Here is a 22,891-nt window from a genome sequence, read left to right as displayed (position 1 = left end):
TATCATACAGTATTTGTCCTTCTCTGTCTGACTTATTTCACTTAACATAATGCCCTCCAAGTCCATCCATGTTGTTACAAATGGCAAAATTTCCTTCTGTTTGTGGCTGAGTAGTATTCCATTATAGTAGTATAGTAGTATTCCAATATATATATTCCACAACTTCTTTATCCATTCATCTGTTGATAGACACAGGTTGCTTTCATATCTTGGCTCCAAGTTCTCGAGGGGAATTTATTTTTATCATCTCATATTCTCTATTCAGTGCGTCTATAAAGGCATAATTAATCATTCTTGTAAATTCCTGGCAAATGTTGGATGTGACAGTAGATCAAGCTAGATATTTAATTGAAGACCTTTCCAGGCGTGCCTTGACCTCTCATTTCTATAACTCATTCAGACATTTTTTTTACTTGCTGACTTGTTTTGTTATCTATCTCATATGTATCTCTTGCTTTCCTAGGAAGATAGTAAATTTCCTTTTTTTTTTTAAACAACTTTATTGGAGTATAATTACTTTACAATGGTGTGTTAGTTTCTGCTGTATAACACAGTGAATCAGCTATACATATACATATATCCCCACTTTTCCTCCCTCTTGCGTCTCCCTCCCACTCTCCCTATCCCACCCCTTTAGGTGGACACAAAGCACTGAGCTGATTTCCCTGTGCCATGCGGCTGCTTCCCACTAGCTATCTGTTTTACATTTGGTAGTGTATATATGTCCATGCAACTCTCTCACTTCGTCCCAGCTTACCCTTCCCCCTCCCCATGTCCTCAAGTCTATTCTCTGCATCTGTGTCTTTATTCCTGTCCTGCCCCTAGGTTCTTCAGAACGATTTTTTTTTTTAGATTCCATATATATGTGTTAGCAAACGGTATTTGTTTTTCTCTTTCTGACTTACTTCACTCTGTATGACAGTCTCTAGTTCCATCCACCTCACTATAAATAACTCAATTTCATTTATTTTTATGGCTGAGCAATATTCCATTGTATATATGTGCCACATCTTCTTTATCCATTCATCTGTTGATGGACACTTAGGTTGTTTCCATGTCTTGGCTATTGTAAATAGTGCTGCAGTGAACATTGTGGTACATGACGCTTTTTGAATTATGGTTTCCTCAGGGTATATGCCCAGTAGTGGGATTGCTGGGTCATATGGTAGTTCTATTTTTAGTTTTTTGAGGAACCTCCATACTGTTCTCCATAGTGGCTGTATCAATTTACATTCCCACCAACAGTGCAAGAGGGTTCCCGTTTCTCCACACCCTCTCCAGCATTTATTGTTTGTAGATTTTTTGATGATGGCCATTCTGACCAGTGTGAGGTAATACCTCATTGTAGTTTTGATTTGCATTTCTCTAATGATTAGTGATGTTGAGCATCCTTTCATGTGTTTGTTGGCCATCTGTATATCTTCTTTGGAGAAATGTCTATTTAGGTCTTCTGCCCATTTTTGGATTGGGTTGTTTGTTTTTTTGATATTGAGCTGCATGACCTGCTTGTATATTTTGGAGATTAACCCTTGATCAGTTGCTTCGTTTGCAAATATTTTCTCCCATTCTGAGGATTGTCTTTTCCTCTTGTGTATGGTTTCCTCTGCTGTGCAAAAGCTTTTAAGTTTCATTAGGTCCCATTTGTTTATTTTTGTTTTTATTTCCATTTCTCTAGGAGATGGGTCTAAAAGGATTTTGCTGTGATTTATGTCATAGAGTGTTCTGCCTATGTTTTCCTCTAAGAGTTTGATAGTGTCTGGCCTTACACTTAGGTCTTTAATCCATTTTGAGTTTATTTTTGTGTATGGTGTTAGGGAGTTCTAATTTCATTCTTTTTCATGTAGCTGTCCAGTTTTTCCAGCACCACTTATTGAAGAGGCTGTCTTTTCTCCATTGTATATTCTTGCCTCCTTTATCAAAGATAAGGTGACCATAGGTGCGTGGGTTTATCTCTGGGCTTTCTATCCTGTTCCATTGATCTGTATTTCTGTTTTTCTGCCAGTACCATACTGTCTTGATTACTGAAGCTTTGTAGTATAGTCTGAAGTCTGGGAGCCTGATTCCTCCAGCTCCATTTTTCTTTCTCAAGATTGCTTTGGCTATTTGGGGTCTTTTGTGTTTCCATACAAATTGTGGAATTTTTTGTTCTAGTTCTGTGAAAAATGCCATTGGTAGTTTGGTAGGGATTACATTGAATCTGTAGATTGCTTTGGGTAGTATAGTCATTTTCACAATGTTGATTCTTCCAATCCAAGAACATGGTATATCTCTCCATCTGTTTGTATCATCTTTAATTTCTTTCATCAGTGTCTTATAGTTTTCTGCATACAGGTCTTTTGTCTCCTTAGGTAGGTTTATTCCTAGGTATTTTATTCTTTTTGTTGCAGTGGTAAATGAGAGTGTTTCCTTAATTTCTCTTTCAGATTTTTCATCCTTAGTGTATAGGATGCAAGAGATTTCTGTGCATTAATTTTGTATCCTGCTACTTTACCAAATTCATTGATTAGCTCTAGTAGTTTTCTGGTAGCATCTTTTGGATTCTCTATGTATAGTATCATGTCATCTGCAAACAGTGACAGTTTTATGTCTTCTTTTCCAATTTGGATTCCTTTTATTTCTTTTTTCTTCTCTGCTGTGGCTAAAACTTCCAAAACTATGTTGAATAATATTGGTGAGAGTGGGCAACTTTGTCTTGTTCCTGATCTTAGTGGAAATGGTTTCAGTTTTTCACCATTGAGAATGATGTTTGCTGTGTGTTTGTCATATATGGCCTTTATTATGTTGAGGTAAGTTCCCTCTATGCAGGACACTTAATCTTGATTTCTGATATGATTTTGTCTTTGTTTACATTTCTTTTCCGTTTTCAACCAATTCTCTTTAATTCCTAATACAAGGGTGCCCTTTTTATGTCCATGTGTCAGTGCAGAATATCTTTAAAAGGTGGCTTTTATTTTTTGTGGTTGAGGAAGGAATTGCGTGTCCTTCAGTTTTTTGGTTCTCTCTTATTTGCAAGACTCTAAAATGTTCCCTTTGCTTCTTTTCCCCATCACCACCATATCTGTAAAAACCATCTCTCCTGGCCTTTTCACATTCTCTTCCCTCAGAAGCAGTGCCTTTTTAAAACTGCTACCTCAAATAACATATGTTTTTATATTCCTTCCTTATAGCAGGTACTGTGGTATACCAGGACTCTTTTTCAGAATTTTCCCAACTCAGAGTAGACTTTGTCTTTCTAGGAGTGATTTTAGATCAAGCCTGGGCCTGTCACTATCTACCGTCTTCACTCTTCCATGTAGCATTTCCCCTACCACCCTTGGTCTTCGTGGATGCTAGTGGGCAAAGCATGAAAAATAATTTCCTGGCATTTGGAGTTTTTATCTACTTGGGGATAAATCTGAAATTTGTACATTCTCTTTCTCCTGGTTATGCTGAAGACATGGATTTTGTGGTTGTATTTATCCTTCTTGTTGTTCTCTATTATTTTTGAGAGATTCAGGTTTTTGTGGCCATCATCTCAGCTACCCCTAGGGCTAAGTTAGAAAGGTTTCTTATATCTTTTATATGACCCTATCAACCATAAAGATTTCATTGAGCTTTACTTCTTATAGTTTTCTCTAAGAATATATTAGCTATTTTTTGTTTTCCAGACATAAAATTATATGATAATATTGAATATGTTCTCAAACTACATGCCCCTCAGCCCATAGATTCTAATATTATCCTCCCCCAGGAGACATGCTTCACTCTCCCCACTCCTTATTTTCTGAGAATCACTATTCCAACTATTATACTTAAATCTGTATAATGCAGAATCTGTAGGTGATATGTTACAGGGACCCTGGAGTAACCAACAGAGAAACTCCTCAGAATGACATGCCCTAGAACAAAAGGATTTCATAAACCTTCCTGATTTTAGGCAGGAAAAATAATAACACTCTATGAATGTGGGGAAAAGGATGCATCAGATCAAATCCACACCCACTCTTCCCAGCCCCTGAGGGTATTAACATCAGGACATGACTGTTTACATATTGCTATGAGAGAAATAAAAGCAGAGGTAATTTTAAAAATTGAAAGTGGTAAGAAAATAATGAGTATTTCACTTTGGATATATGTACGGAATAAGTCAAAAAATGTCATGTGTATCTTTCATTGTTATATACTATAACTTTACATCAGTGTATACACATTAATAACTGGTAGAAAGTCATTTTAGACTTAGCAACAAATAGATTCATGAGCAGTTGTGCAAAATCCAAATTTTTTTGTTGATGGAGGAGCTTCTGGATCCAGTTTAGTCTGTGAGAATTTTCTCCATTTTTCAACCATCTATCTCTATACCTTTTCTGATGATCTCTTATCATGAAAGGTTTTTTTTTCAAACACTATAGAAAAGATCAAAAGGATTTTTGGAACATTGGGCTACAGGTTAAGCCTACAGACTATCAGGCAAAGTCCTATTATATAGCTGTTTCAGACCCACTTCATTTGGCTTGTACTTGTTCTCTTTACCCCAGAACCAAATATTATGGATCATACCTTTGACTCCTCTTCAACCAGACCCAGCAATTAGCTATTGGAATCGATAACTCTGCAAATTAAAATCCCACTGTCAAACACTGAGGTTTTGTTGGTAGTGATGGTGTTGGTGGTGGTTGCTTTGGTTTTGTTTTGGTTTCTCTTTGCTTCTGAAATTAAAAATCATGGTTATGGAACTGGACTTATGATCCTCAGGTATGAGGGTAGAAAAATAAGGCATCCACTGGGACATTGTTACTCTGTCTCCAGTCTCCTTGTTTGTATTTTAAACAAATAGCTCTTGTCTTTTGACACCCTAGCCCAGAGCAGCACTGAAGCATCCTTCCTACATGACAGGTGTAATTTATCATCTGCCAGGGTCTGGTGCAAATTATTACTCACCAGCCCTAAATGAGACAGAGCGGACTGTTGAGGGAGGGGCAGCAGGGAATAATGAGAAAATAAAGCATTGGAAGGCAGGAGGCTGGATCATAACCTCAGCTCTACCTCTGGCTCATTGTTTAACCTGGGGCAAGTCCCTGCCCTGCTCTTGAGCCTCAGATTTCCCATCTGAACTGGATGCTGTCTGGAGAGACTAGCAGCTCAGAAGAGCGCAGCCCTCTTCTAAAAGAGACTTTGGTTAGAAATTGCCCTCATGGCCTCCAAGAGCTTTGTAGGTCTTGTGGAGTAGTGCCTACACAAGCAGGAGAAAGGAGTGGTCCAAGACAATGGAGGCCTGACCCCTCACCCCACAGCTTAGACAGGTGAGAGAGGATGAGAGAACACCCTCTATCACCTAGTTATCTAGCCCCTGCCATATCATTCACGCCAAGGGGCCAACCAGTCTCTCTTTGTATACCACCACCAATGATGAGTTCACTTCCTGGCAAAGTAGCCCCTTTCCTTTTGCATTTTTAACGCAGTAGAGATGGAGAGAAGTGGGTACTTTCAAGAGATATTCACAGGATAAAAGTAACAGGAGGGAAGTGTCAGAGATGAAGCCTAGTTTTCTGACTTGTGAAAGTACATGGACGGGCAGTGCATTCACTTATATAGGAGCAGATTAAGGGTACGTAGAAGAAGATCATGAATTCAGTCTTTGACATGTGACTTTGAGGAGCCATTGAGACATCCAAGCAAAGGCAAGTGACCAGTAGGATATTCAGATCCAGAGCTCAAAGGAGACATCCAGACTGAAGACAAATAAATTAGAGTCGTTTTCCTAAAGACTGATAGAGGTAGTTATTGAAGAAGACAGTATGGAATGAAAAGGAGAAAAGGGACCTTAGATAAGAACTTGAGGAATACCAATGTTGAAAGTGTGGATGCATGGGGAATTGATGGGCAACCAGAGAGGTGAGGGGAGAACCAGGAAGGTGGCACTTTGGAAATCACTAGAGGAGAGTTTCAAGAAAGACCAAGTTGTCAATAGTGTCAAGAACTGCTAAGAAGTCAAGTAAAATAAAGACTAAAAACAGCCATTGAATGCAATGAAGTAGTGATGCTTGATGACTCTATTAAGAACGATTTTGGTAGACTTATGGGGCCAGAAGTTAGGGTAGAGGGTTGAGGACTGAGTGGGAGGTGAGGAAATGAGGCAGCAAGTGTAGACAATTCTGCGAAGGCATTTAGCTGTGAAAGGAGAGGAGAGAAATGGGCAGTACTGGGGTGGGATGTGGAGCATTAGATGCTTTCTTAAATGGGAAAGGATTTATCATGGTTCCATGTCAATGGGATGATCCAGTTGAAATAGAATGACTGACTGCACAGGAGAGAAAAGGTTACTGATAGTTCCTTAGAAGACAGGAGGGGATGGGATCCAAAGAACAGAGGGAGGGGTTGCTTCATCAGTGTTTCAAAATTCTTACAGCCGGGTTTCTACCAGGGCTGTAAAGTAAATAACTGGTCTTTGGTTTCATTTTATTTGTAGTACTAGGTCAATTTTTTTAAATTACAATTTTACATGTGTATTGTCCTCTTTTTGCTCTCTTCACATCTCAAAAGTATTCAATTCCTATGAAACATGTTTAAAATGAAATAAACATCTGCAGAAGTTATGATAGCTAAAAAAATGTTATATTTATTCAGAGAAATGAAATTCAAATATCTTAGAGAAAATTCACAGAACTGTATTTCAGTATACTTTGTGAGAATATTCTCCAATCTCATCTTCTAATTGACTGAAGGAAATCTAAATGGAAAATAAGACATCAATAATTTGTGTGATTATCACTTAGCCATCTTTTTCTTCAGAGAAGAAGCATTGGGCCAACAGTGATCCAGACTGCTCTGATCCCTGGTCAACATCCATGTGGCCACCCCAACCGTCTGACTCCCTGCAAAACCCCTGACTAGTAGTCTTTTACCCCTCATACACAGGCAGTTTATGGACCCTCATATAGATTCAGAGCCATTCTCATCTCAACTCAAAAGAGAAAAAGTCTCTCCATGGGAATCATCACTCAGAAGAATTACTCACCTTTCAAGGTCAAGCACCACAAAGCCACTGAGGACCTCTTTCTTTCCTACTGGGGACTGCGACACATTTCTTCACAGCCCGTTCATTTAGAAATTCCTTCTCTATTCATATTTCCTGAGACCCTTCATGCAACTCATAGAGAAAAAGACCACAGGGGCAAGTGGATAATGCAGATGAACACAGCCCTTCACCTGTTAAGTCTTAGATTCATAGATTCCAAGAAGATTCTAAGAAACCATGGGTTAGTGGGGATCATCTAGTCCAGTCTCTCACCTGTGGGGGTTCCCTTTTCAGCTTCTCTAACAATGGCACTGTGGCCTCCATTTGAACCCCTCAAGTGACAGGGTTCTACCCCGTGAAGCGGATACAAGAGAGAATATAACTAACACAACATTGTAAAGCAGCTATACTCCAATAAAAATTTTAAAAACAAAAAATAAAAAAATAGGGCTTCCCTGGTGGCGCAGTGGTTGAGAATCTGCCTGCTAATGCAGGGGACACGGGTTCGAGCCCTGGTCTGGGAAGATCCCACATGCCGCAGAGTGACTAGGCCCGTGAGCCACAACTACTGAGCCTGCGTGTCTGGAGCCTGTGCTCCGCAACAAGAGAGGCCACGATAGTGAGAGGCCCGCGCACCGCGATGAAGAGTGGCCCCCACTTGCCGCAACTAGAGGAAGCCCTCGCGCAGAAACGAAGACCCAACACAGCCATAAATAAATAAATAAAGTTAAAAAAAAAAATGCGTTGATACAACCATGTCTCACTTTAAAAAAAAAAATAAAAAATAAAAAAATAAAATAAAAAAATAAAAGACCTATATCAAGTGAAAAAGAGAGAGAGAAAGAGAGAGAGATAGGACACTCTCTTTGAGTTTCTAAAGGGTTCTCCTTAGGAAGAGGGGCCTGACCTCCAGGAACCTAGGATAGAACCTCAAAAAAAGCAGATTTCAACTTCATACGAGGCAGAAGACCTTTAGAGAAAGAGTTGTCCAAACTGAGTTCATGGTCTCATCCTCAGTTGTTCTCTCTCCTTCCTTCTGATACAGAGGGTCCTCCTGCCTAACCACCTACAATCCACTATTTTTGTTGGGAAAGACTTCCTGGTATGGAGCCACAAGTCCTCAGGGAGCTTCTTCTGGTTTGTCCTTTTTTATGCTCATGGAGAAATAGTGGCCATCCCGTTCTTTTAATAAGAAGAAACCTTCAGAATTTGCTAATGGGGTCATGTCTTACTTTAAACCAGATTAACAAGAAAAGGGAGTCCCACATCCACCCAGCAGACTAAAGAGAGAAAGAATCCTTAGTCAAGAGCCCTCCCCTGACAGTGATGGGTTAAAAGCAGAGGATGCTGGTAACCGGGGCTGCCTCTCAGCTCTGCCAGCAGTCATGGCTTAGCCTCCATCAACAGGGCCCCCACCCATCCAAGCAGAGGCACACAGCTTGATTGCAGGGGTCATGGTTTTGTTTATATAAATGGATCAGACATCACCTAAAGTCCTGCAACTTGCTTTTTTTTTTTAATTTTATTGAAGTAAAGTTGATTTGCAATGTTGTGTTAATTTCTGCTGTACAGCAAAGTGATTCAGTTATACATATGTATATATTCTTTTTCATATTCTTTTCCATTATGGTTTATCACAGCATATTAAATATAGTTCCCTGTGCTATATAGTAAGACCTTGTTATTTATCCATCCTATATATAATAGTTTGCATCTGCTAATCCCAAACTCCCAATCCTTCCCTCCCTTACCCTCCTCCCCCTGGGCAACCACAAATCCGTTCTCTATGTCTGTGAGTCTGATTCTGTTTCATAGATATGTTCGTGCAACTTGCTTTTTTAAGTAATGGTTATGGATATTATTCATTTTTTATTATTATGAACATCTTTATCTGTACATATAGGCCTATCTCATTCATTTTACAGGCTGAGTAGTAGTCTATGAAGTGGATACACATAATTTATTTACATAATCTGCTTTTATTGGACATCTGAGATATTTCCAAGTCCTTCCAAAACTACAGTGACAATTCTATGCATACATACATTTGTGTGCACTTCTGTTAGCATTCTCTAAAATATGTGAATATCTTTTCCTTCACTTTTTACTACAATAAACAGTTAGAACCTTTCTACATACATCTCTGGGCACAAGTGTAGTATTTCTAAGAATATATCCTCCAAAGCAGAATTTGGATCGGAGAATTCCGAATATTCAGAGGGGATGAATATTTTTAAAATTTACTGCCAAATCGCCCTCCTAAAGATCTTACCAATTTATATACTTTCACCAGTAAGAGTATGAAAGTGTCTGCATCCCTCATATACACTACAACTCTGGTTATTTTTAACTTCTTAAATTTTGCTGATTTGTTAGGTAGAAAGGTGACTTTTTAAAAAAAGAATTGCATTTCCCTGGTCATTGGTGAGGTTGAGCATTTTTTAATATCTTTGTTGATATTTTTACTTCTTCTTCAGTGATTTGCCTGTTCAGAGACTTAGCTGGTTTTTCTTTGTCTTTTGTAATATTGATTTACAGGAGCTCTTTAAACAATTAATGCTTTCTTAATACTTTATCTGTTTTATATGCTATAAAAATTTTCTCCTGGTCTGTCACTTATCTTTTAATTTTGCTTATCTTTGCCCATTTTTCTGTTGACTTATTTAGATTTTCCCATTGATTTGTAAAGACTTTTTCTATCCTAAGAATATCCATCTTTGTCATAAATCTTGCAAATATGTTTGTTTTCTTTTCTGTTTTAGACTTTCTTGAGTGGAGGAGATGTTTTATGTTTGTTTTGGCACATATAACTTTGTATATCATAAGTCTTTAGAAAGGTTTTCTCCACCCTGAGATGCGATATTCACCAATATCTTCTTTAGGTTTTCCTAGCTGTGATTCTTTAATCCATCTGGAATTGATTTTTTTGTGCGATATGCCATAGGAATCTCATTTTTTTCTTCCAAAATAGTTGGTCAAATTTCCCAATATCTTTCATCAAATTAGTCATCCTTTCCTCTCTGGTTTGTAATCCCAACTTAGTCATATATTTTTTATTTGGACTTGAAAGAGGTAGAAATTTTTATTATCAGCAATCTTGACTTCATTTACAAGGGAGAGATGAATTATTTGTTTTGCATGGGAAAGGAGAGTGTGGTGGCGGATAAAATCAGGAGAAGGCAGTTAAGATAGTCATGGAATTTATTGTGAAAAAGGAAAGTCTGAGGAAAAAATGGGGAAAGAGAAAACTACTGAGTCATAGAAGGAATGTGTTATCAAAACAACAATGGCCACAGGGAAGGAATGTTCGTGAGCGTCTCACAAAGAGAAGGATGCAAGCAGAACTGAGTTGGCTGTCCTGGGCTCCCAGCTGAAGGGAAAGGTCGTCAGTCAGCTCCCCTTGCCACATGACCTAAGTGGCTCTCACTAAGCCTGGCATAGAGTGCGTGTTAAGTCAGGGCTCTTAATTAATTAACAACTATGAAGAACTGGCATTGGGGCTATATATTTAACATATATGTGAAGGTTGTCCTGTAACATTTACATTATGTGTAAAATACATATAAAGCTTTACTTTAAAGCTGAAAGCTATTTAAACTTTAAAGCAATACATGTCCGTTATTAAAGAGAGAGAGAGAGAAAATAGAGGACAGAATAATGCTAGGGTTAGGATTAGCTTTTTTGAGCACCTACTAGGGTCCAGAACGTTATTAGCTGCTTTACATATATTTTATTTCATAAAGAAGAAAATTAAAACTCCTGTAATCCCACGACTTGAGATTAACCACCATTAACACTCTGCTGTATTTCCGTCCAGTCTGGTTCTTCTGATAAATGTTTTATAACAATATCTAACATTTATTGAGCTGTTACATGCCAGAACTAATAAAAAACGCTTTACTAAACCTCATGACAATCCTAAGAGATAGACACTATTATTATTTTAATTTTATAGATAAGGAAATGGAGACTAGTGAGGTTAAATAATGGACCCTGGTTCTGTATAACCAGTTTTGTAGATTACTTTTTATCACTTATGCTTATATCAGGAATTTTTTCCCACATTAACTATCCCACAGAAGAGATCACTTAATAGCTACGTAATATTTCTGTTCAATCGTTAGTGATTTTTTAATAGAATAAATACTGCTGGTGGCGCTCATTTTGAAATGTATAGAAATATTGAATCACTATGTTGTGTGCCAGGAACTAACATAGTGTTGTAGGTCAATTATACTTCAAAAACAAACAAACAAACAAACTCAGAAAAAGAGATCAGATTTATAGTTATCGGAGGCTGGGGTGGGGAGGGGAGAAATTGGATGAAGATGGTCAAAAGGTACAAACTTCCAGTAATAAGATAAATAAGTGCTATGGATATAATGTACGACATGATTAATATAATTAGCATGTCATATGTTGTATATGCAAAATGATAAGAAAGTAAATCCTAAGAGTTTTCATCACCAGGAAAAAATTTTTTTTTCCTTTTTTAAAATTTTATATCTCTAAGAGATGATGGATGGTCACTAAACTTGTTGTGGTAATTCTTTCAGGACGTATGTAAGTCAAATCTTTATGCTGTACACCTTAAACTTGGGCAGTGCTGTATGTCAGTTATATCTCAATAACACTGGAAGAAAATAAAAGTAAAATAAAATAAAAGAATAAATACTGCTGTTAGGAACAACCTTGTACTTAAAACTTTGTGCGTATCTGAGCGCTCAGATTAAAAAAAAAATAAGTGGAATTACTGAGTCAACTTTTTTTCAGGCTCTTTCTACATATTGTCAAATTGCCTTCCAGAAAACTTCAACCATTTTACACTCCACCAGCAATAAATGAAAGTACCCATTTAACGCCCTAGCCAACACTAAGTATTATTAATTTTAAATTCTAACCAATTTAAATGGGTAAGCAATTATAAATCATCATTTCAGGTTTTTTATCATAAAGGAAAAACAAAACAGGATTTTGTTTCTTTCAAAATTTTAATTAAACCTCTCTCATATGCCAGGCACTCTTCTGGGGGCTAAGGATGGGACAGTGAACAGGACAAACCCTACCCCTGCCTTCGTGGGACTCAAACCTAACATAGAGGTACATTCAACAGGTAATGAACAAATTCCAGGTGTTAGCTCTATAATAAGTACTTAGAAGCACTTAGTGTTTATCGGCCCCTTCTAAAGTAAAGCACTAAGAACTCATTTGATCCTCACAACAATTCTTTTGGGTAGGTACTATTATTACCCCCATTTTACAGATGAGGAAACTGAATCACCAAGAGGTCAAGTAACTTGCCCAAGGTCATACAACAAGTAGCAAAGGCAAGATTCAGACCCAGGCAACCCCGATTCAGTGGCCTTTACCTCTGCTATCCCTCTATTGAAGGACAGAGTATAGGGCATGCTGAGACACTGAAGAGTAGAAAGAAGATAAACGAAAATAGAAAAATTAAAACAAAGTGGATTCAAATAAACGGTAAAAGGATCAGAAATGGAAGTCCACTTGAGTCAGAAATATTACTGTGAGGTTCTGAACTGTGTCTTTGCCCTCCTTTATTCAGAGGAGTAGGTGAGAATGACACATGGCAGAAACCTGCAGATCCTGCACACATGGGACAATAAACCTGGAACAGTCCAAAGACAGAGGAAAGGAATGGTCTAAATTCTCCTGCTATGAGGCAGCAGAGGAGGGAAGAAGGGAGCAGCCCCTGCCTTCCTAGACCTTCAGGAATGGGAAAGATAAAGGGCTCAATCCCAGCAGCATTCAAAACTGAACAGATGAGGAGAAAATAGAAACTTGTACATTTCCTGGGCTTCTGGCTAAGTGATCTCCCAGCTTGGCCTGAGGCTACCACCCCCACTGGCAGGACCTGTGGTTTTGAAGGAGACCTTGGGGTGACGCTGCTGTGGGATGCAGCGCCATCTAGCAGATGTGACAGTGAAATGGCACCAGAACCACTCGGCCATTCTGAAGTCCCTCGAAAGACAAGTACTGTACCCCACTGTGCTAGGTGCTGAGGTTGCCACAATGAATAAACAAGCCTCTGTCCTTGAGAAGGTCACTGTTCATCTGAGGAGACCATCGCAGGTTCTAGAGCAGAGATCTATGCAAGTGTTTAGGGAACAGGGGCTAAGGAGGCTGACCTTCCCTGCGATTCAAGGAAGGCTACACAGAAGAAGCAATATTCAAACCAGGTCTCAAAAGATGAGGAATTATTTGTCAAGCAGTAGACAATAGAAGGAACTTCCAGGCAGTGGGACCAGAAGTTCAAAGGCCCAGAGATGTGAAAGAGTTCAATGCATTCAGGAAAGGTTGGAACATTCAAACCACAAGCCACTGTCAACCTTACAGACCAGCTAGTTCCATGTTTAATGGATGAAGTTACGAAGATTCAGGCAAGGAGGGGACCTCATGCAGATTCACACCCAAGTTAGGAGTGTCCACACTGGAACCCATGTCTCCTGGCCACAGGAGATCAAGGCCTGCTACCAGCTCTCTGGAGAAGTCATGGTCACCTGGCAGGGCCCAGCAGTAAGGCTGGGCACCTGGAAATTTGACCTTGAACTCAAGAAGAACTGCTTGCATTCAGAACCTACCTCTACCCCTAGCTAGGTGAGGTTTTCAAGTTACTTATTCTTTTCAAGTCTCAGTTTTCTTATCTGTCAGATGGGAACCATCATAGTCCTCACCTCATATGGTTGTTGTGAGACTAGAAAGAGTTAATCCATGTTAAGTGCTTGACACGATGCCTAGTATATGCTGAATGCTTGGGGATCAGATACTAAGTCTGCAATTTTAATATTGTCACTTTTTATTGCAGTATTATGATATTTTTATTATTTGAAAGCATTTATTATTATTAATTGATTGTTTACTATTTATTATTTTTACTGTTTCTTATTATGTACTAAGAACTTACTGAAGGAGCTGGAGCTATTCTGTGTGAATAAGGGTAAACACAGAAGCCACAGTCCTGTTTTCAAAACTTGAAGGGTTGTGCTAGAACAAAAGGAGTAGAAATCATCAGAGGGGCCCCGGGGGCCCAAGCCAGGCACAGCGGTTGAGAGCTTCAGGAAGGCAGACTTTAGTGTAGTGTAAAGAACTTTCCTACCCTTCAAGTGGCCCTGGGCGGAAGTTATTTACTTGTTGGAAATGTTCAATCTGAGACCAGATGACTATTGATCGCTACCACGCCCCACCTTGCATGGGGCAGGAAGTCATCTAGCCCATTTCACTATCTGATGCCTTAAACATCTAATTGAGCTCTGCTTTCCAGGGGAATATGATTTGGTAGGTCATCTGGGAAGACAGCTGTCTATGTTTATAAATTTCAAAGTCATGAGCAATGCTCAAAGAAGTCAGGATCCAAAATGTATAACCCTGTTTTTCAGAGTAATTCATTAGATTTAAGCTAAATGTGAGGAAAGGCTGAGATGCCCATGTCAGCCTGGAGACAGGGGGAATGGGCCAGAGAAACTGAAGGCAGCTCAGCCTTATTCCCCAAGTGCTGCCTGGAGAATGTGTCTTCATTCTGAGGAGATGGGAAGGGCTCTTACGATCCTGACAGCCATAGAGGGTGCAGAGGTATCGCCTCAAATCATTAAATAACAGAACACATCAAATGCTCACTATTCAAACATTTATGCAGGGTCTGCTACGTGCAAGCACTTGGAATATAAAAGTGAATTCAAAAACCAGAGTCTAGATGAGGCCAGGAGGGTACAGTCTAGGAAGGTAATAAGACCTGGGCACAGAATAATTTCAGTCCACAATGGAAAGGACTAGTGTTAATAGACAGGCCCGTGGGGTCACATGACTCTCACAGGAGGCAGCAGTGGAGGAAGTGATATTTGAGCTAGGCCTTGAATAACACGTAGGATTTGAACCCAAAATGATGAGAGGGAAGAGCTTCTCAGAGGACACAGCAATGTAGGCAAAAGCGTGGGGGGCCTAAAAGCACGGCTTAGGGGTGGATAGAGCCCCACTGTGGCTGGAGTTTAGGGAGTGTAAGGGGTAGTGCAGGATATAAGATCAGAGAAGGCATCATACAGCAATTCACCTCCCTGGTGTGTACCCAAGAGAACTGAAAACATGCCTCCACGTAAAAAACATGTACACTAATGCTCATAGCAGTATTACTCAGTAACAGCTGAAAAATGGAAACAACCCAAATATAGTGTAGTATATCTACACAATGCAATGTTATTCAGCATTCAGCAAAAAGAAAAAAGGAATGAAATAGTGATACATGCTACAGCATGGATGAAACTTGGAAATGTGCTAAATGAAAGAAGCCAGGCACAAAAAAAACACCTGTCATATGATTCCATTTACATGAAAGACCCAGAATAGGGAAATCTATAGAGATAGAAAGATTGGTGATTGCCTTGGGCTGGGGCGGTTAGGAGTTGATGGCTAAAGGGCATGGGGTTTCTTTTGGGGATGATGAAAATGTTCTAAAATTGGTTATGGTGATGGTTGCACAACTCCATGAATATACTAAAAACCATTGAATTGTACCCTTTAAATGGGTGAATTGTGTGGTATGTGAACTCTATCTTAGTACAGCTATAACAAGCAAGCAAACCAAATGGTCCTTCCCAGAGTCAGCGTGAGAATCAGTGGGATAGACCACAGAAAACACCTAATCGACCTCCCCCCATGGTACAGAAGGGGACATTAAGGCCCAGAGAAGGGAAGGATTCACCCAGGGTCTCACAGTGAGTCAGTGACAGAGCTGGAACTAGACCGCACGGCTCTGCTGCCTGACTCAGGTTCCCTGCTATGCCCAGCGCTATTCTCCTTACTTTTCCACTCCTAGAAATGCAACCCTCAAGCAGAATTCATAGCCACGGCTGCCTGACAGTCTACCTGGAGAAACAGGGAAAGAGCAGCAGAATCATAAGATTTGTTTCCTAACTCAGGGTTGGAAGAAAGGCCATAGATGAGGTTGATATCCCCTTTGTAATATTCTCACCAGCTGATCATCCTGCAACCTTTGAACATCCTGGGAGACAGGGAAATTGGTACCTCCAAAATATCCTCTTTCCATCTTTGAACAGCTTTGTGGTAAATAGAATGCCATCTCCCTTTACTCCATGTATAGGGAGGTCTAAGGGGTGTACTTTAGCCAGACTTCTGTGGGAGGCCTTAAAATGAACTGCGATTGTGTTTGCATCTCTTTCCCTCACTTGGTCAGATGTTTCTAAGGGCAGGGGCTGGGTCTGAGTTTATATCCCAATGTCCCAAAATAGAGCCAGCACAGAGAAGGCAGTTCTGAATGTTTGGTGAAAGAATGAGTGAACCAAAAAGAGGAACCATAGGGTTTGATGCTCTCTAACCAAGCCCTTCCCCTGCAGAGTTTCTCTTTCCTTGGTTTCAGTGACATGACCCAATCTTGATGCTCCATGCATTTTGGGGCCCCTCCACTGCCTTCAACCCTGTCTTCTGCTCATGAATCATAGCATTTTTCAAAGGGTACACTTCAGATTTTCTGGCTCTTCCCACTGTTAGAGAATTCCTCTACTCTCTCAGCTCACTCCAGGATGCTCAGCCAGACTCACCACTTGGGTGAACTTGGGTGGCCACCAGACATCCCCATTGAATGACCCTCATCACCGCAGATGTCCAAACTGATTCATCATACCTTTGCCAAGAGACGTACCCTCCCAAGGTTTTCCTGCCTCTTATTAGTACCAAATACAGCAGAAAAATATTTCCTTACATTAGCAAGTACAGTTGCATTCTCATTTTTTTTAATGCACAGCGCTTCTCCCATTAAAACAAAATCAGGAGGCTAAGACATTCAGGACTTACTGCCTCAGAACAAATCCGGCATAGCTGAAATGTAAAGGGAAAGCAAAGAATCAAATTCTTGGCTTTTGACATTCATAGCAAGAAGAGTCTTAAAAGCCAAGATTCTGGTTTGAAAGAGCCAGGCTTTTTCAGATAGACTAGAGCTCTGTCTTGTAGAAGCATGATTTGGGGCATAAAAAGCAGAGTTTAAGGAATTGGGACTTTAAATTCCAGCCATTCATGGCTTTTCCTCCTCCCTTTAAATATCAGCTAAGCTACTCTCCCATCTTCACTCCCTCTCAACTGCACTGCTCCAAGCTGAGCCCTCCCAACTCCAGGCCTGGGATATTGTAACTGCTCCTTACCGAGCACAATGGCTCTACCCCATGCTCCCCCATCCACCTTACACAGTCTACTGCAGTGGTCCTTACACATCCTACCTCAGACCCTTCCAATGTCTCCTCTTTGCCCTCTAGAAACAATTTACATCAATTCAATAAATACTTACCGAACGGGATAAGTATTCTTATCAATCTAGCAGAGATTGGGGTTAGCCAATTAAAACCCCTGGACCAAATCAGGCCCACCAACTGGTTTTGTAAATAAAATTTTATTGGAACACAGCCCCACTCACTCATTTACATATTGTCTATGGCAGCTTTTGTGCTAAGAAGACAGAGTCAAGTAGCTGTAACAGAGGGAGTATGGCCCAAAACACCTCAAATATTCACTACCAGGCCCTTTACAGAAAATGTTTACTGACCCATGTGCTAGATGCTGAGGATTCCACAGTGGATGAAATACACATGGTCCCCTGCTGCTTATAGATGAGGGTGTCCCACCCCAGGCCCTTGCCTACCACTTCTGCCCTGTCTCCCACCGCCCTCTATCCAAGTCCTCTGAGAGTACACCGGTTCCTAGATTTTGGAATTCACAGATCAATGAAAACAATTTTTTTAATCACAGAGGATTAACATAGGATTATCAGATAGGTACATTTTTAAAAACCAACTACCATCTAATATCACCATCCTTTTATAAGGAAAAAACATTTTAACATTAAAAAGCAGCAAGGATATCTCTAAAAATAAAGAAGAATTCCACAAGCTACATTAGTTTTACAAAATTCATTCTGTGGACTTAATTTTCCCCATTGCTATGAATGATGACCCTTCTTCACTAATCATCACAGGTCTGTGGGCAGTCATATGGGACCTTTGATCTAGTCTAGGCAAACTGGTTTACTTTGTATTACCCAAATTTGCTATGGCTCTTCCCATGCAATTTTGCATCGGGAAAGCTCTTCCTCCTATTCTGCTCATTGTTCAAAGCCCAGCTCATTAGCAGCAGAAGCATAAGCTTCCCTCCAGCAGCAATCTAGAGACCCAGCTGGGCAAAGTTGCACGCAGGCTGTCAGCAGCGCGGATGAGTGATATGGCTGGGGTAGCTGTATCGGCCACAGAGCAGGGTGACAGGAGGGCCAGGAGGGCCACCTGGAGTGTGGCCCTTCCACTGGCACAAGCAGGTGAAGCCATTTGACACAGGCATGCTGACAGCTCCACAGCGAAGGCTCGCAAATGCCCGAGAGGTGAACACCAGCCTCCCGACAAGTCTCTCACGAGGGCCCCAGGCAGCAGCCAGCTCCCGATCAGCAGGTGGTGGCAGCAGACACTGAGGGAGGTCGCCTTACTGGCAGGCAGCCCCAGGATACTGGGTACTCACTGCTCACGTGAAGCTTCTGGAATCCCCTTATACAATCCTGAGGTCTGTGGAAAACAGATTATGGCTCTGTGATGAAGATAATCCCAGCAAGGCCTGGTGCCAAGCATACTTTCCTGCCTGACTTTCCTTCAGGGACAAACATTCTCCAGCCTCCCCTGATGTGTCTGTGTGTGATTACTTTTGCAAACCCTCCACCGTGGGTGAGATATGAACGGTAAGCACCCCATCTCTTTTTACCAACCGGAGTGGGGCTGCATTTCTCTAACTGCTCTCCACAATAGGGTGAGAGGTCTCCTTGTCCTTCTGAGACGGTTTATAGCCAAGTTGTTTTGCTTCTCAGTCATTTAATCCATTTGAGACAAACAGGAAAAAAAAAAGGTTAAATTTCCAAGGGGAAATTAGAGACCCTGAGGCAAAACTGGAAAGAAGTCTTGGGATCACCTGGCTCAAACACCTCCCACTACAAAGAAGGAAACTGAGGCCCAGACAGGGAAGAGAGTTGCTCAAGACCTCACAGGGAGACCTGGCACTAGAAATAAAACCTCCTTGGTCAGCCCAAACCTCTTCAACTAGACGCTGAAATGTCTAGATTGTCATTCCCTATAATCTAGAATTAAGGTAGTATTCCTTCTAGAAAACAGGAGAATAGGTACCAGCTCAGATTAGGACGTGGTAAGGAAAGGGAAGGCTCGGTGCAGAGGGAGAATGTCCCAGGCAGCACATAATGACATGTCAGACACTCACCCTTCGTAGTAGCATTTCCGCTAAAGGCTGGAGGAACAGGGTCCCCAGATTTTAAGTAAAGACACCGCAAAATCTGTTCTCTTAAGACCTTCATATTCAGCCCAGAGGGGGAAGCCAAGGTCTGAAGAGGGGGGCAGGAATCAAGTGAAGGTCACACACCATCAAGTGGAGGGTGGAATTAGGAGCTTGGCCTCAGAGGGTCTGGTGCAGCTCTCTCCTTGGCAGTTGGTCAGACTATCAGCCATCCCTGTCCTGGGGCTACCGGCCAGTCTTGAACTTGGGACTTCATCTCAGCTTTCCCTACACAGAGTCAGCTGTTCTTTCGGGCCAGTTGGTGCCAGGCTGATATTGCATTCCTCTCCTTGGCCCCCGAGCCAGGGACACGCTTTCCTGCAGCCCGATGCCATCCCCCATGGCGTGATTTCTGTGTGGTGGCCCAGGGAACAGCTGGTTGGAGGGTGGCAGGCTGAGGCTCTGAGTCAGGCCTGGCTAGCTCTATGAAGATCACCTGCCCACCAGGAGGGCTTGGGTTTTACTGCCCTCTGTCCATGTGTCACAGCAAGACATGCTAAACTCTCCCTGTGACTTGAGGACATGGCTTGGGTGGTCTGGGGCAGGTGGGGCAAGGACACTGAAAGCAATCCAGGCAGCACCCCTTTCCTGGGGGTGTTGTCGGGCAACGCAGCAAGGGGGTACTGGTCCTGGCGCCTGCCCTCATGCAAGGGGAACAGTCTTGACCTCAGAACGCCCATTCCAGACCCGTGTCCAGCATTGCCAGGCCTGTCTAGGAAACCAGCAGACCAGCTCGGCAAAGGGTAGAGAGGAGAGAGGTTCCTTTCCCTAAAGAAAGAGTCCAGAGCATCAGAAAGTAGCACCCTGGCCCATGGCCCAGATCCCCCAGCTTCTGTGGGCCAAAGGACCTCAAAGATCTTCTAGCCCAAGTCCTTCATGGAACAGGAAAGAAAACAGAGGCCCAGAGAGGGGAAGGAGTTTTCCCTGGGTCACACAGCAACTTACAGCCAGGACTGAAATCCAGCCCTGCTGTTCAGTCCAATTCTCAACCCACAAATGCTTTCAGAGCGTGGAGGTGACAGATCTCACTCTGGCCCCCAAAGGGTCATGAGGGAAACATTGCTAAGAGCCACAGGTGCCCTCACGGGGTGAGTACTAAGTGTAGTTGCCCTGTACAGAGTTGGGATTGCACAAAGCATATATATGCATTGCCTTTTTTAATATGTTCAGCAATCCTATAAGGTAAGTGTAATTATTATCATCATTTACTTGAAAATTAACCAAGAGGCCTTCATTGGACCCTCTCTAGTCATCCCTTGTCCTTGTTATCCCCTCACTGTCACGTCCAGTCAATGGACCAGTAAAGCCAGCCATCTCTAGAGCATCCCGGGAACAGAAGGGAAGGGAGCTGTAAACAGAATTCCAGGTGCCCAAGGTCTCAAGGACCACAATACAGACTCTCTGCTAAACATCATTCGGAACTCTGCTCCGACCACTGAAGCAGAGCAGCCTGGGAGCATCCAGCGCTCCCCCCCGGGGGGATCACCCTACAACCAGCACAGGACCTGGTGGGCTCACCTGAACCAGAGTCTCCCTGCGAACATGTGCTGGGAAGAAGCTTGCCCCACAGTAACCCCAGCCCCTCTATTTTTGTTCCATCACACATGCCAGGGCTCTCTTTGCCTCTCCTCCCCTGCCCCCGCCCCCGCTCTCTGCCTGACAGCCAGCTGCCTGTCCATTTGAGGAAGCTGCAGTTAGAGCCTCTGCAGTCTTTCTCCCTGCCAGCCCAGCGATGCCCTGTTATGGGTGTGCTCTCCCTGTGACTCAGACCCAGCCAATAGACAAACTGGAGGGAGGGAGGTGGCCTGGAGAGGGAGGTCTCTAGAAAAGCAGTGGAGGAAGTTGAAGGCACTGGTGCCATACAGCCTGAGGAAAAAAACTCAGGGAAACACATGCACATCCCTGGAAGGGTGTTAGGAGCAGAGAGAACAGATTCACTCTGAAGGCCTCCAGAGGCAAGAGTGGGAGGGTGGACACACAGGACCTATTTTAGCTCAAAACATGAAAAAGCTTCTTGACTATCCTAAGACTGCCCAGGGTACATTAAATCAAATGGCAAGCGCATCATACTTGGAGTCAGGGAAGCCCAGATTGGAGCCTCAGCTCCCCGCTGTGCCTCAGCGAGCAAGATACTCAGCATTCACTATCTCTAAAATAATCTCAAGAGGTGTCTCTCAGAGACGCTCAGAACTCCTCGTAACACATCCAAAGGCAAACTTCAAATTCCCCAAGAGAAAAGAGGCTCAGCCTCCACACACAGAGGCTGTGATCCCACCCAGGGCAGCCACAAAGAGCCAAGCCCACCAGGGCAGTGGGCACAGAGAAAGGAGTCCTGGTCAGAAGCCACACTAACCTGGGCTCAAGTCCTAGCTCTGCCTCTTACCATCTTGACCTCTAGCAAGACACTCAGCCTGAGTCTCTGAGTCTCAGTTTTCTTACCTGTAAAGTGGAGCTGTAAACCCCGCCCTACCTCCCTTATAGGGTTGGGGTAAGGATCAAACGAAGGAGAAGAACAAGCACCTTGGAGGCTATACGTTACTAATACAAAAAGCAATGGTGTATTGAGAATTTCTGACTACAGTTATTTTTATCCCAGGAAGAACATGGATGACACAACAATTGCATTCAATGACAAATGTCCGTTCAACAAACATTCACTGGGCACCTACTGTGCCAGATTCTGAAGATGCAAACATAAAGAAGACAAAACTCTATGTCCTCCAAGACAAACTAAATGGGACAAGAAACATGTAAATTACTCAGGATAGCAGAATGTGGGACACAGAGGTGTATCCATGTTATGGTGAGAGCACAGAGGAGAGTGACCCTGCCCCTGGGGGGGAGGCAGGGGTGAGGGTACCCAAGGAGGGAGTGTTTGGATAGAGGCTTAAGAATGAGGAGGAACATTTACACACCCAATAACAGACCATCAAGGTGTATGAGGCAAAAACTGACAAAGAATTGAAGGGAGAAATAGACAATTCTACAATAAAAGTTGGAGACTTCAATACCCCACTCTCGATGGAATGGATAGAATAACCAGACAGAAGACAAGTAAGGAACTAGAGGACTGGAACAACTGAATAAACCAACTAGATCTAACAGACATAACTCAGAACACTCTGCCCAACAACAGCGGCATATACATTCTTCTTGAGTGCACATGGGATATTCTCCAGGACAGACCATATGTTAGGCCACAGATCATGTCTCAATAGCCAAAAGATGGAATCAACCCAGTGTCCATCAACAGATGAATGGATAAACAAAATGTGATGTATACATACAATGGAATACTATTCAGCCTTAAAAAAGAAGGAAATTCTGACACATGCAATAGCATGGATGAATCTTGAAGACATTATGCTAGGTGCAATGTCAGTCACAAAAGGACAAACACTGTATGATTCCACCCCTATGAGTTACCTAAAGTAGTCAAATTCATAGAGACAGAAAGTAGAACAGTGGTTGCCAGGGGCTGGGGGAAGGAATGGGGAATTATTAAGTGATGCAGAGTTTCAGTTCTGGAGATGGATGGTGGTGATGGTTGCACAA

General features: G+C 42.0%; 1 long non-coding RNA gene across 1 annotated transcript in view; it reads left to right on the top strand.

Annotated features, from left to right (window-relative positions):
- LOC132367217 (uncharacterized) overlaps positions 1–22,891 on the top strand; it is a 567,682-nt gene that overhangs the window by 528,122 nt on the left and 16,669 nt on the right. Inside the window, exon 8 of the long non-coding RNA XR_009503727.1 lies at positions 12,015–12,110. This is a non-coding gene — a long non-coding RNA (uncharacterized LOC132367217). The remainder of the gene's footprint in view (positions 1–12,014; positions 12,111–22,891) is intronic.

This window comes from Balaenoptera ricei, chromosome 6, assembly GCF_028023285.1.
Source record: "Balaenoptera ricei isolate mBalRic1 chromosome 6, mBalRic1.hap2, whole genome shotgun sequence".
Taxonomy (NCBI): domain Eukaryota; kingdom Metazoa; phylum Chordata; class Mammalia; order Artiodactyla; family Balaenopteridae; genus Balaenoptera; species Balaenoptera ricei.
This window is presented reverse-complemented; position numbering and strand designations above follow the sequence as displayed.